At 47.6% G+C, this 15,448-nt stretch overlaps 1 pseudogene; it reads right to left on the bottom strand.

Annotated features, from left to right (window-relative positions):
• The window catches only part of LOC115120492 (small conductance calcium-activated potassium channel protein 2-like), a 181,472-nt pseudogene that overhangs the window by 44,008 nt on the left and 122,016 nt on the right, over positions 1-15,448 (bottom strand).

Below are 15,448 nucleotides of genomic sequence, written 5' to 3'. Positions count from 1 at the left end.
AGCTAACCGTCTGCTAACTGTCTGCTAACTCTCAGCTAACTCAGACAACTGTCTGCTAACTGTCTCCTAACTCTCAGCTTACTTTCTGCTAACTGTCAGCTAACTCCCAGCTAACTGTCTGCTAACTGTCTGCTAACTCTCAGCTTACTGTCAGCTAACTGTCTGCTAACTGTCTGCTAACTGTAGGCTAATTGTCTGCTAACTCTCTGCTAACTGTCTGCTAACTCTCAGCTGACTGTCTGCTAACTCCCGGCTAAATGTCTGCTAAGACTCAGCTAACTGTCTGCTAACTCTCAGCTAACTCATCTAATTGTCTGCTAACTCTCAGCTAACTGTCTGCTAACTGTCTGCTAACTCTCAGCCTACTGTCTGATAACTGTCTGCTAACACCCCAGGAACCTAAGTGATCCCATTACCCCAGTCACAGCATTACTTTGAGACATCATTATGGATGTATTTCTGGCATCATTATGAACACACTCTAGCCATAATGCTTTAATTGCTGTTTTATTCCTGCTCAGTTGATGTTGTTTGCTTTCTTAATTGCTGTGGTTACTGTTGATACTGTCGCCGGGGCGGTTGTTATGAGGAAGAGCTAAGAGCAGGGTTTTAGTAGAGACCATCCCCTTCAGGAAGAGACAGACGGGGGGAGATGAAGAGAGAATACGAGAGAGGGGGAGATATGGAGAAGGAGAGAGGGGGAGGAGCTAGAGATAGGGGAAAAGAGAATGCAGGGAATGAGAAAGAGAGAAAAAGAAGGGAGACATAGAGAAAGAGGAGAGACAGACAGGTAGAGAGTGAGCGATGGAGCGAGGTAGGGAAGTCCCTGTTTTAAATGAAAGGTTGAACAGATGCTGGTGGGCAGAGAGGAACAGTCAGAGTTGAGCAGAGAGAGAGAGAGCAGCTCTTACAGTATCCACATGATTCATCTGGAGAGGTTTTTATCCCACACACTTTGTCTCATCATACAAAACAAACACTATGAGAGGGTCAAACAACAGAACTAACACAGTACAGGACCAACCAGAAGTCACAACTCAACTGGCCTGCACTGTAGCAGGATTTAATGTACAGTGAGAGAGAGAGTGAGAGAGAGAGGGAGAGAGAGGGAGAGGGAGAGAGAGAGAGAGAGGGAGAGAGAGTGGGGGATTAAAGAGAGAGAGGAGAGAGAGAAAGAGAGGGGGATGGGGTGTAAAGAGAGAGAGGAGAGAGAGAGAGAGAGAGAGAGAGAGAGAGAGAGAGAGAGAGGGTGATGGGGTGTAAAGAGAGAGAGAGAAAGAAAGAGAGAGAGAGAGAGAGAGAGAGAGAGAGAGAGGGTGAGGTGTAAAGAGAGAGAGAGAGAGCGAGCGAGCGAGCGAGCGAGTGAGAGAGAGAGAGAGAGAGAGAGAGAGAGAGAGAATGGATGATACAGATAGTTCAACTGAAATGTGACACTAAAAGAGAGTTCAGTAGTGGTAACATTCTTGCCCAGGTGTCTGTGTCTGCTCCAGCCAACTTACCTTGGTGAGACAGCTACAGCCTGTGGCCTGGTTGAAAGCAGACACAGTCACCCAGGCTAGTGACACTCCTTGTGCTCTAGTAGCAGAATGACACAACCAGCAGTGGATCACTGCTGGATAGAAAGCACAAATACACTTTCAGCTTTCAGACTAGATGTCTCTGTTTGCGTGACAGTGTAGCATGCAACTGGTGCCACTGGTGAAAAGACAAAAGGAGCATTCATCATGTCATTGGTGTGTGTCGCAAGGAGTCATTGTGTTCTGCACACTCGTGTATTGTGGGTAAAATGATTTGTGAATGCTTCATTTCAGTCAGTGTGTGTGTATGTGTGCATGAAGGAGAGAGAGAGAGAGAGAGAACAAGGAGGAGAGTGACAGTGAGAGTGAGAGCGGGTGTTTTGCAGACCCAGCCTCGTCATGGTGACTGTTGCCAAGGCGACAACATCAAAGACCAGCCAAGCTTAATTAGAATCCCCAGCAAGAAAGAAAGAGATAAAGAGAGAGAGAGCGGGAGGGAGGGAGAGGTAGGGACACAGGGGAAGAGATAGAGACAACGGGAAGGAAGAGAGAGAAATATCCTGTGTGTGAGAGTCAAAGAGAGTGAGAGAGAGTACAGTACAGAAGTTTGTGTGTGTGTGTGTGTGTGTGTGTGTGTGTGTGTGTGTGTGTGTGTGTGTGTGTGTGTGTGTGTGTGTGTGTGTGTGTGTGTGTGTGTGTGTGCGCGCATGTGTGTGTGTGTGTGTCTGTGCACACTAATGGCACTGTGCTTTTCCATTGAGTCAGAGGGAAGCCCATCACAGCCACAACACACACACAACTCATTCACACTTACAGAACATCTCTTTTGTCTGCAAACTGATAGTCATTCACTCTGCTGTCCCTTCAGTGTGTGTGTGTGTGACACTGCCACTCTTCTATCCCTCACTCCCTCTTTCTCTCTCTTCCCCAGATCCTCACTCCCTCTTTCTCTCTCTTCCCCAGATCCTCAATCCCTCTTTCTCTCTCTTCCCCAGATCCCCCCTCCCTCTTTCTCTCTCTTCCCCAGATCCTCACTCCCTCTTTCTCTCTCTTCCCCAGATCCCCCCCTCCCTCTTTCTCTCTCTTCTTCCCAGATCCTCACTCCCTCTTTCTCTCTCTTCCCCAGATCCTCACTCCCTCTTTCTCTCTCTTCCCCAGATCCTCACTCCCTCTTTCTCTCTCTTCCCCAGATCCTCACTCCCTCTTTCTCTCTCTTCCCCAGATCCTCCCTCCCTCTTTCTCTCTCTTCCCCAGATCCTCACTCCCTCTTTCTCTCTCTTCCCCAGATCCTCACTCCCTCTTTCTCTCTCTTCCCCAGATCCTCCCTCCCTCTTTCTCTCTCTTCCCCAGATCCTCACTCCCTCTTTCTCTCTCTTCCCCAGATCCTCACTCCCTCTTTCTCTCTCTTCCCCAGATCCTCCCTCCCTCTTTCTCTCTCTTCCCCAGATCCTCACTCCCTCTTTCTCTCTCTTCCCCAGGTCCTCACTCCCTCTTTCTCTCTCTTCCCCAGATCCTCACTCCCTCTTTCTCTCTCTTCCCCAGATCCTCACTCCCTCTTTCTCTCTCTTCCCCAGATCCTCACTCCCTCTTTCTCTCTCTTCCCCAGATCCTCACTCCCTCTTTCTCTCTCTTCCCCAGATCCTCCCTCCAGCTTTCTGAATGACATCCAAACATATCCAAACAGAAGTGATTCAGACTCGCACCATCAGAGGAAATGACCATCCCTCCTTCTCTCGCTCCCTCCCCCTTCCTCTTCATTCCAGACACCTCTACACAGTCCTCCCTTCCTCTTCCTCCTCTCTCCCCCCCTGCTGCTGTCACTCTTTTCCTGGATGAATCGCCACAAGGAAAAACTAAATATTTAAATTCCATTAAGAAGGTAATCTGTCATTGGGAATGACTGAGCACCACCGGGCTTACACCACAGAACAGTAGGAGAGGAGGAAGAGGGAGAGAGGGAGGGAAGTGGGAGAAGAAGGGAGGGAGGAGAGGAGAGCAGAAGTGTCGTCACTAGTTAACACATCCACAAAGTCATAATTATGGCATGTACCTTTTATCTTCTTAAAATTTAATTTGAAACCTTACCATAACCTTAACTCTAACATTAACCACCTGCTAACCTTATGCCTAACCATAACCTTAAATTAAGACCAAAAAGCATTTGTGTAATCAATTTTGACTTTGTGGCTGAGGAAACTGACTTCGTGGCTGTGTTAACTAGTGGGGTACAATACCAGTGGTCAAAACCCACAGAGGGAAAAGGGAATAGGCAGGAGGGAGGGATGAGATAGAAGGTGTGTGGAAATAAAGGACTAACAAAGAGAGAGAGAGAGTGAGGGATAGATGGAGGAAAGTGAGTAGAGGAAATTAAGGGCCAAAGATAGGTGAGGCCTTTTCACAGGTGAAGGTGTAAACTGGCAGGGGATTAGCTAGCGGATGTCTCCTGGTGCGCTATAATAGGACACCTCTAAACCCTCTTTGGCTCCCGGCCTGACAACCCCATCTAACCCCTCCATCACCCTGCCTCCCCCTCTCACCCACTCCTGTCCACAGCCACTGACTGTATGTGCTTTGGGAGTGTGTGTGTGCTCTAGGTGTGTGTGTGTGTGTGTGTGTGTGTGTGTGTAAAACTTCTCCTTCCATCCTCCTCACCCTCCTCTTACCCCCCAAATCCCCCACCTCCCCGTCTCCAGCCCTGCTCTGCTAGGGACTCTGCTGTCACAACAGACCAGAGCGAGAGACGGAAGGAGTTCCACGTGTCAAACACTTATTTCATTTATATTAAAACCAGATAAATCTGGGTGAGTCCTGCTGATTATAGACCCATAAGTTTAATAAATTGTGACAATAATATAATAACAAAGCTTTTAAGCAACAAAATGTCAAAAGTCTTACCAGTCTTACCAGACTTACCAGTCTTACCAGTCTTACCAGTCTTACCAGACTTACCAGTCTTACCAGTCTTACCAGACTTACCAGTCTTACCAGTCTTACCAGTCTTACCAGACTTACCAGTCTTACCAGTCTTACCAGTCTTACCAGTCTTACCAAACTTACCAGTCTTACCAGTCTTACCAGACTTACCAGTCTTACCAGTCTTACCAGACTTCATACATATCAAACAGGGTTTATTAAAAATAGACACTTACAAACAAATAGAAGAACATGTTTCAGTTGAATACTAAACGCTAAAAAACAAGATATAGATGTATCAATAATGGCTGTTGATGCTGAAATGGCTTTGGACCGTCTTGAATGGGCTTTTCTTTCATAGTCTTTGTATTTTACCCCCTTTTTCGATCTTGTCTCATCGCTACAACTCCCCAACGGGCTCGAGAGAGGTGAAGGTCGAGAACCATGCGTCCTCCAAAACATGAGCCACCAAACCGTGCTTCTTAACACCCGCCCGCTTAAACCTCAGGCTGTAGTCAAACCCGGGTCTGTAGTCATGCCTCAAGCCCTGCGATGCAGTGCCTTCGACCGCTGCGCCACTCGGGAGGTCTTGAATGGCCTTTTCTATTCAAAACTTTAGAAGCTTTCAACTTTCCAGCTAATATAATACATGTAATAAAAATATGATATAAATATCCTGAAGCTAAAATATACACAAATAATATATTTAATAAAAATATGATATAAATATCCTAAAGCTAAAATATACACAAATAATACACTATCTGGTGAAATTGCTTTAGACAGGGGCACAAGACAGGGATGTCCTCTCTCTTCTCCTGTTGGCACTGGCAATTGAACCGCATGCAAAAATAATTAGACAGGACCCAAAGTAACAGGTATCAGTATTGGCAAACATTGATATAAACTAAACTTATTTGCAGACTATCTCCTGGTATATCTGATCAATGTTGAAAATGTAATGACCCTCTTGCAAAAAAATATTTCAGGAATACTCTAAAATCTCAGTATTGAAATGTATGTGGGAAAAAAACGAAATAATGGCAATAGGAAAAATAATAAATCATGATCTCCTGCAATCCTTTAAGTGGACCACAAAACATATAAAATACTTAGGATGCTTAATAAGTAACAATAAACAACAAATACAGTGCATTCGGAAAGTACTCAGAACCTTCGACCTTTTCCACATTTTGTTCCGTAAAGATAACTTTATCCCATTACTGTGACAATACAGAGGCGGGTGCAAGATGCAAGCAACAATGGTTTAATGAATACAGTTTACAGCAGCAACAGGACAGACAGACTGTACTCAGACGGAATCCGACTCAGGGACTAGGGCGCATCTTCCGATGATAGCGTGCTGAGAAATCCAGGGGAGTGTGTCTGGATGGGTAGGAAGGAGCACAGCAGATAATCCACACAAGGGTGGCGAGAGATGAGCACGGACACACGACACAACCTCAGGGAAGTAACAACGATCTGACAACAAGAAACACTGGTTACAGAACATATAAAGGGAAGATAAGTGGTTCCAGCTGGCGCAGACAATCAGGCCGAGATTGGGAACCACGCCCACACAAACACGGGAGAGAGAGAGAGAGAGAGAGAGAAAGAGAGAAGAGAGAGGAGGCAGTGGATTCATGAACCGTGACAATACCCCCCTAGGAACGCCTCTTGGCGTTCCAGGAATTTACCTGTCGATTGAAATCATCGATAAGGGAGTGATCCAGAATGTCCCTAGCAGGTACCCAACTTCTCTCCTCCGGGCCGTAACCCTCCCAGTCCACCAGGTACTGGAATCCGCGTCCCCTCCTTCTAGAGTCCAAAATACGATTGACAGAAAAGGTGGGTTCCCCATCAACAAGTCGTGGCGGCGGGGAACCGGGACCGGCGGGTTAATGCGTGCCTGAAACACAGGTTTTATTTTAGACACATGAAAGGTAGGATGAATTCTCCTATACGCCGGAGGAAGCTTGAGCCGGACCGCCACCGGACTAATGATCCTGGTGACTTTGAACGGGCCGATAAATTTGGGGGCAAGCTTGTTCGAAACGGATCGGAGTGGAATGTTCTTAGTAGAAAGCCACACTCTTTGGCCAACGACGTATACCGGAGGCTTCGACCGGTGGCGATCGGCCTTAGCCTTGGTGCGCGCCCCCACCCGGAGAAGAGTCTCACGGGCTCTGCTCCATGCGTGACGGCACCTCTGGATGAAAGCGTGAGCGGAGGGAACAGTGACCTCGGACTCCGTACTGGGAAAGATAGGTGGCTGGTAACCTAAACTACACTCAAAAGGAGAGAGACCCGTGGCTGCCACTGGCAACGAATTGTGAGCGTACTCAACCATAGAGAGTTGTTGACTCCAGGAAGAGGAATTCTTAGAAACCAAACATCGCAACACTCTCTCCAAATCTTGGTTGGCCCTCTCCGTTTGACCGTTGCTCTGGGGATGAAACCCTGAAGACAGGCTGACACTCGCTCCCAGTAACCTACAAAACTCTTGCCAAAACTTGGACACAAATTGGGGCCCCCTGTCAGAAACTACGTCCATCGGCAGGCCATGTAAGCGAAAGACGTGATCCACGACAGTTACCGCTGTCTCCTTGGCAGATGGTAATTTAGGCAAGGGAATAAAATGAGCCGCCTTTGAGAACCGGTCCACCACGGTCAAAATAACCGTCTTGCCCTGGGAGGGCGGAAGGGCGGTAACAAAGTCTAGCGCGATGTGGGACCAGGGTCTCGAAGGGACCGACAGCGGTTGGAGTAACCCATCTGGGGGTCGATTAGAAGTCTTCCCAGTGGCACAAACCGAGCAAGCCAAGACAAAACTGTGAATGTCACGAGCCATCAGTGGCCACCAAAAGCGTTGCTTAACCAAAAAGCTAGTGCGGCTGACTCCTGGATGACACGCTACGTTGGAGCAATGCCCCCACCGAATAACATCGGACCGACACCCCTCCGGCACAAACAACCGATTAGGCGGGCAACCGGGCGGAGGCGTTACCCCTTCTAAGGCCGCTTTGACCCTCGATTCAACCTCCCATGTGAGTGTGGAGACCACTAGGGTCCCGGGTAGGATGCACTCGGGAGTGGATGGGCGTTCGGAATGGTCAAAAATGCGAGAAAGGGAATCGGGTTTGACATTCTTGGAACCCGGGCGTACGAGAGAGAAAGTCAAAACGTCCGAAAAAGAGTGCCCACCGCGCCTGCCTGGAGTTGAGTCGCTTGGCGGTTCTGATATATTCCAAATTTTTGTGATCGGTCCAAACTATAAAAGGTACCCCCGAACCCTCTAACCAATGGCGCCACTCCTCCAGTGCTAACTTCACTGCCAACAACTCTCTGTTGCCAATGTCGTAGTTGCATTCCGCAGGTGATAACCGATGGGAAAGGAACGCGCAAGGGTGCATCTTGTCGTCAGAAGAGGAACGTTGGGAAAGTACCACACCTACCCCCACCTCTGAAGCGTCCACCTCCACCACGAACTGACGCGAGGGATCGGGAGCTATGAGGATGGGAGCCGAAACAAAGCGGCTCTTGAGTTTGGCGAATGCAGCCTCGGCTGTATCGGACCACCTGAACGTCACTCTGGGGGAGGTTAAGGCGGTAAGAGGAGCGACTATCTGGCTAAAGTTGCGAACGAAACGCCGGTAGAAATTGGCGAATCCCAGAAACCTCTGTAGGGCCTTACGGGAATCTGGGCTTGGCCAATCCACCACAGCCTTAACCTTGTCAGGATCCATGCGAATACCTTCAGTCGAGACGATGTAACCTAGGAATGGAACGGATTGTGCATGAAAAATGCATTTCTCCGCCTTGACAAAAAGTCCATTCTCCAACAACCTCTGAAGCACTCGTCTGACGTGCTGAACGTGTTCCTGGAGAGAAGAAAAAAATCAGTATGTCATCCAGGTAAACATATATGAACTGATCAATCATATCTCTCAGCACGTCATTGACGAGTGCCTGGAAAACCGCTGGGGAGTTGGATAGCCCAAAAGGCATGACCAAATATTCAAGTGCCCTCTGGGGGTGTTAAACGCGGTCTTCCATTCGCCCCCCTTATGCGAACCAAATGATATGCATTACGTAAATCCAACTTAGTGAACACGGATGCTCCCTGTAACCTTTCAAAGGCTGAGGACATCAACGGTAAGGGATAGGTATTCTTCACTGTGATGTTATTCAACCCACGGTAATCAATGCAAGGACGCAGAGATCCGTCCTTCTTCCCCACAAAGAAGAACCCCGCCCCGCTGGAGAAGAGGAAGGACGAATGAATCCAGATGCCAGAGAATCAGAGATGTATCTCTCCATAGCCTCCCTCTCAGGAACAGAGAGTGAATATAACTTGCCTTTAGGCGGAGACTCACCTGGCAATAATTCTATTGCACAGTCATAGGGACGATGCGGAGGAAGAGAAGCAGCACGGGACTTACTGAACACCTCCTTCAGGTCGAGGTATTCAACGGGCACGTTAGACAAATCCACTGCCTCCTCTAGAAACACAGAATCAGACACAGACGAACAAGCAGACACTAAACAGGACTCAAGACACTTGTTACTCCACATGGATATAGAGTTATGAACCCAGTCAACTCTGGGGTTGTGTTGGGTGAGCCAAGGGTGGCCGAGAACTAATGGTGCAAGGGGTGAGTCCATGAGTAGAAATGATAGTGTCTCAGTGTGATTGCCAGAAGTGATGAGTGTGATAGGTTCAGTGGTGTGAGAAATGTTGGGGAGTTCTTGACCATTGAGAGCGTTGACGGATATCTTGTGCGTGAGTGAGGTGATAGGAATCTGGAGTTTGTGAGCGAGCTTGAAGTCCATGAAATTACCCTCTGCTCCTGAGTCCAGTAAGGCTTGGGTGTCGTGCGTGTGGGTGGCCCATCTTAGTCTTACCGGGAGGAGAGTAGATGATGAGGTCTTCTCTGTGGTGACACCACCCGATAGTAGCCTCATGCTTACTACCGGGCCTGATCTTTTACCGGGCAGGAGTGGATAAAGTGGCCCGCTCTACCACAGTAGAGACAGAGTCCTTGGGATCTCCGCCTCTCCCTCTCTTCCCGGGAGAGGCGAGCTCTCCCCAGCTGCATGGGTTCGTGAGCGGAGGCTGAACTGGCCGTGTTCCCGCCGCTGGCATGCCAGCCCTCCGTGTCGTTATACGGTCTGTTAGGGCATGCTCGGCGGCCAATACGACTCAGACGAGCGTCGACCCTCAAGGCTAGTTCTACTAGTCCATTTAAACTCCTGGGAAGGTCCAGAACATAAATCTCCTTCTGGATCCGGTCCTCCAGCCCATGCAGGAACATGTCCCACTGCGCCTCCTCGTTCCACTGACACTCTGCGGCCAGAGTGCGGGTTGGATGGAGTATTCCGATACTGAACGGTCTCCTTGGCGAAGGTCAGCGAGTAGTCTGGCCGCCTCCCTACCCGCCACGGCCCGATCGAAGACCCTTCTCATCTCCTCGGAGAGTGTCTGGAAAGAGGTGCAGCATGGGTCCTGGTTCGCCCACACCGCCGTTCCCCAAAGAGCCGCTTTGCCTGATAGCAGTGTGAGTACGAATGCTACCTTAGACTGTTCACGGTTGAAGGTCCGTGGCTGCAACGAGAAATGCATGGAACATCTCGTAAGAAAAGCTCTGCAATAGTCAGGATCACCTGAATAACCCTCTGGTGTCGGTAGCCGTGGCTCTAGCTGGGAATCCGGCTCTGGCGGGGCGGGTTGAACTGCCGGTGTTGGTGGCGCAGCGGAACCCCTCAGATGTTGTAATTGTTGGGTCAGCTGGGATACCTGCGTCGCAAGGGCTTGTACTGCCCGACCTGTGCTGGAGATGTTCTCCTCTTGTTGATCCATTCTCGTGATACTGCGGGAAATGAATTCGGTCAGACTCGTTGAACTCGCTGCATCCATGGTCTGGTCAGATCGTTCTGTGACAATACAGAGGCGGATGCAAGATGCAAGCAACGATGGTTTAATGAATACAGTTTACAGCAGCAACAGGACAGACAGACTGTACTCAGACGGAATCCGACTCAGGGACTAGGGCGCATCTTCCGATGATAGCGTGCTGAGACATCCAGGGGAGTGTGTCCGGATGGGTAGGAAGGAGCACAGCAGATAATCCACACAAGGGCGGCGAGAGATGAGCACGGACACACGACACAACCTCAGGGAGGTAACAACGATCTGACAACAAGAAACACTGGTTACAGAACATATAAAGGGAAGATAAGTGGTTCCAGCTGGCGCAGACAATCAGGCCGAGATTGGGAACCACGCCCACACAAACACGGGAGAGAGAGAGAGAGAGAGAGAGAGAGAAAGAGAAAGAGAGAGGGAGGCAGTGGATTCATGAACCGTGACAATTACTCAACCATATGAAAGGAGATGTAATTAAATGGAATAATCTTCCCATAAATCTAACAGGTAGAAAAGACCTCTTTAGAATGGCATGGCTTCGGGGGGGATCACGTGACCCTTGAACGAGATGGCCGCATGAACTAAGAGCTCCGCACAAGTAGTTTCCAATTCCTAATCTTACCTCCACTCCAAGTTCAAACTCATTTAGCTTTAGTAAGAAAAAGTAATGGCGGCTACAAAAGGCGACACTACAGGTGACATTTTTACCCGGACTCGAGTATTAGCGACGGAAAAAGCCTCCAAGAAGAAGCTAGCTTCAGAAAAAACTAGCGCCATTAGCCAGGAGCAAGAGAACCCGCTCCCCCCCGAGGCACAACGAATGCCAACCTCGCACTCTGTCGAACACATCCTTTCTGAGTTGAGATCCCAACGTACAGAACTAAACACTAAATTAGATGCCATTAACTCTCAGCTCAGTGCGATAGGGGGCAAGGTGACAATCCTGGAAAACGCTTTGCCTGACATCAACAAGATAACCATAAATGCGGGGCGCCTGGACGAGGCAGAGGGGCGAATCCTATCCATGGAAAACTTATTGACAGATGCCATGGAAACAATAGCATATGCTAAAAAGAAAATCGAGCATCTGGAAGAGAAAACAGAGGACCTGGAAAACAGGGGGCGAAGGAATAATTGTGTTCTATTCAATCTGGGCGAAAAAGAAGAGGGAAACATGCCACTGATCCGCTACCTGCAAGACAAACTTCCCGAGTGGCTCCACCTGCCCACCGACAGGCCCATAGAACTCGAGAGAACTCACCGAGCACTGAGGCCCCCACCAGCAGCCAGACAACCACCGCGCCCAATCACCATACGTTTCCTGAGATTCACCGACAAGGAACGAGTCCTACAGGCGGCAAAAAACAACACCATTCACAGTGGGAAACGCCAAACTCGCTTTACACCAGGACCTGTCAGCTGGAATACGCCGAAAGCGCCGAGAATTTGACGAAGTGAAGAAATACTCCATTGACCGAGGCATCTTCAGGGGATTCAAATACCCAAACGAGCTCAGGATTCTTCACCAAGGAGCCTTGCGACACTTCAAAACTCCCGAAGAGGCAAAACGTTTTTTGAAAGACAATCCTGGCCAATGAGAAACAGACCAATGACTGAATGCGATTAATGCCATTACTAAAAGAGGTAAGACAACATATAGCCGATATCCAGAGACCCACCCCCTAAATGTCATTACAGCCGTCCAATTTATATTTATTTTCCTTTAACTGAGAGGGATGGGCTGTATAGCCTAACCTAGGCCTACTAATGTTTCAGCCTACTTTTATTTCCCTGTTTTTTTGTTGCTATTATTACTTAGGGTTCCCTATGTCCCTTGGGGGAGGTATATGTAGGCTGGGCTATTGATTTTATTTTTCTCCCCTCTTTTACTGTGATCTGGACGAGGGCAACTGTGTCATTTACTCAATGCGGGGTGGAGAGGATGAGGCATTTCTTTGGTGGGGAGAGGGAGACGTTGTGCGTTGCTAACTGTTCCCGGTTTTTGTTTTATTCGGAACACAGAATTGAGACTGAGCGGGGGGGGTAATAGATCCAACGGGATGTGTCGAGTTGTTTGGGAACTCGGCTGGGGTGTTCAGAGATGATTATTTTATGCACACCATTTATTTTCCTTTTATGTGAACGCAGCTGTAATTACTATCCACTTTTACCCAGCGATGACTTGCGCTAAAGTTCGATTACTGCTCGATGACGATGACTAGTACCTTAAATCTATTGACATGGAACTGCCATGGTCTAGGGCATGCAATAAAACGAAAAAAGATAATATGTGCTCTAAAAAAGGAAAAAGCAGACATCGCGCTATTACAAGAGACACACCTCTGTGATGCTGAACATGCCAAACTCCGCAGAGCTTGGGTGGGACAGGTGTATTTCTCATCTTTTAAATCAAACAGTAGAGGCACAGCCATACTTATCCATAAAAATGTTCCATTCATAATTGACAAAACCATATCTGATCCGGAGGGGAGATTTATTTTGATAACTGGGTCACTATATGGTAAACCAATTACTATATTAAACATATACGCCCCTAACACAGATACTCCTGCCTTCATGTCAAAAATTATAACCCTGTTCAATGAGCATTGTGTCTCCTTTGGCGTGGTGGCCGGAGATTTTAATTGTACCCTTAACCCAACCCTAGACAAATCATCTCAAGTCCCCACCACAAATCCTAGATCTGCAAAGATGTTGAACTCTCTTACTAAAGAGATGGGACTGATAGATATCTGGAGAGAGACTAATAGCTCATCTATGGACTATACATACTACTCTAATGTCCATAACACCTACTCCCGTATAGATTACATTTTTATCCCAAAGAGTTTCATAAATTCAGCCACTTGTACAATCGGACCCATAGCACTTTCAGATCACGCCTTTGTCCACCTCCGCTTTGACCTCTGCAAAAACATCCCGAGGTTAAAGAGCTGGAAATTCAACACCTCCATGCTATCAAATGACGTGTTCCATACATTGGTAACTACATGGATAGACAACTACACACAAGACAATAAAGATTCTCCTGTTTCTCCGGCCACAATGTGGGACGCTGCTAAAGCCACACTAAGAGGTCATCTAATTGCATATGCTTCCTCTAAGAAAAAAGCAATGGAAGCACACAGGCTAGATCTTGAGAGGGAGCTGGAATGCTGTGAAAAAATACATAAACAATCCCTAGACAGCACCTCCTGGAGTCATCTTAAAGCAGCCAAAGCCAAACTGAATTTGGACTACACTCGGGAGATAAAAAAAAGAAGTTTTCTTTACTAAACAGAAATACCATGAGTATAGCAATAGGCCCAGTAGATTGCTTGCTTACCAATTAAAAAAAGGAGCGGTCAGAGAGTACAATCATGGCTATCCGAACAGCAGAGGACGAGGTCACATATGACCCAAAAAGATCAATTTAACTTTTCATGATTTTTACTGCAAACTATATACCTCTGAGAGAAAACACACGGAGGCAGAACTCCACTCTTTCCTGGAGGGAATCTCGCTACCTAAACTATCAGAGACCGACCAAGAAGATCTCAACTCCCCCTTCACTCCTGAGGAGATCCTGGAGGCAATTACCTCCATGCCACCTAATAAGTCCCCAGGCCCAGATGGATTCCCCAGAGAGTTCTACAAAGCTTTTTGGCCCCAGCTCAGCCCTATCTTCATGCCAATGCTGGAGGATTTTTGCAAAAACTGAGTTCTCGCAGACTCAATGCACACAGCTCGCATTACAGTGTTGCTAAAAAAGGACAAGGACCCCCTATCCTGCTCGTCCTTCCGGCCCATAAGCTTGTTGGATTTCGACTATAAAATAATTACCAAATTGCTCGCCAAAAGACTAAACACCCTTCTTCCCAAAATAATAAAAGCGGACCAAACCGGATTTATTAGAGACAGATACTCTTCTGATAACATTCGCCGTCTTTTTGATATTATTGATCAAGTAAACACACAGAAGACCCCTGTCCTGCTGGCTTCACTGGATGCTGAGAAGGCGTTTGACAGGATGGAGTGGAGCTTTCTGTTTTCAGTCTTAGAAAAGTTCAATATGGGCCCAAATTTTATTAAATGGATCAAATCACTATACTCTCATCCAAATGCCACGGTGACTACTAATGGACTGAACTCTGACAGATTTCCTCTGGAACGGGGCACAAGACAGGGGTGCTCGCTGTCCCCGCTGCTCTACTTGTTGGGGGCGGAGCCTCTGGCAGAGCTGATAAGGAGCAATCCAAGTATTATGGGTGTTTCTGCAGGTGGCCTGCAGCACAAGATTTCGCTTTACGTGGATGATGTCTTGCTCTACATATCCAACCCTGAGAAATCCCTCCCTCTCATTTTAGACACAATTGCTCAGTATGGCAAGTTTTCAGGTTATAAGATCAATTTGAACAAATCCACTGTCTGCCCTCCCAATATTACACTCACCAGCTCTATGAAGACACTTTGTCCTTTCCAATGGAAAACACAGGGGTTTCAATACCTCGGGATCTTCATAACACCAGATCTGAATAGCCTTTTTAAGGAAAATTATCTTCCACTCCTGGATCGAATCAAGAACGATCTCCAAACCTGGATCTCCCTCCCAATTAGCTTAGTAGGAAGAATTAATGTAATCCGTATGAACGTCCTCCCTAGACTGAACTACTTATTTCAGATACTCCCATGCTATCTCCCAGTTTCCTTCTTCAAAACAACTAACCAAAGCATCACCAAATTTATATGGGGCAATAAAAAACCTAGGATCAAGTTTTCCACTCTATCGAAGCCTGAATCTAAGGGTGGTCTTGCCCTTCCCTCCCTTCAATTGTACTACTGGTCTGCCCAAATCCGCAACATGCTAACATGGATCACAAACAGACAAGAGTCAACGTGGATTCAGATAGAAGCCCAATCCTTAAGCTCAATTATATTCATTAATAACTTTAGTGAAGTGGGCAACATAGCCAAAACCTTTGTGATTTACCTCACCCTACTAGCGTGAAGGGACTGTAAGAAATACCTGGGCATTTCCTCCCAAATATGTTCTCACTCGCCTATAGTAGGCAACCCAGACTTGCCAAAAGCC

The sequence above is a fragment of the Oncorhynchus nerka genome, linkage group LG3, assembly GCF_034236695.1.
Source record: "Oncorhynchus nerka isolate Pitt River linkage group LG3, Oner_Uvic_2.0, whole genome shotgun sequence".
NCBI lineage: Eukaryota > Metazoa > Chordata > Actinopteri > Salmoniformes > Salmonidae > Oncorhynchus > Oncorhynchus nerka.
The sequence above is the reverse complement of the archived record's forward strand: the minus strand, read 5'-3'. Positions and strand labels throughout refer to the sequence as shown.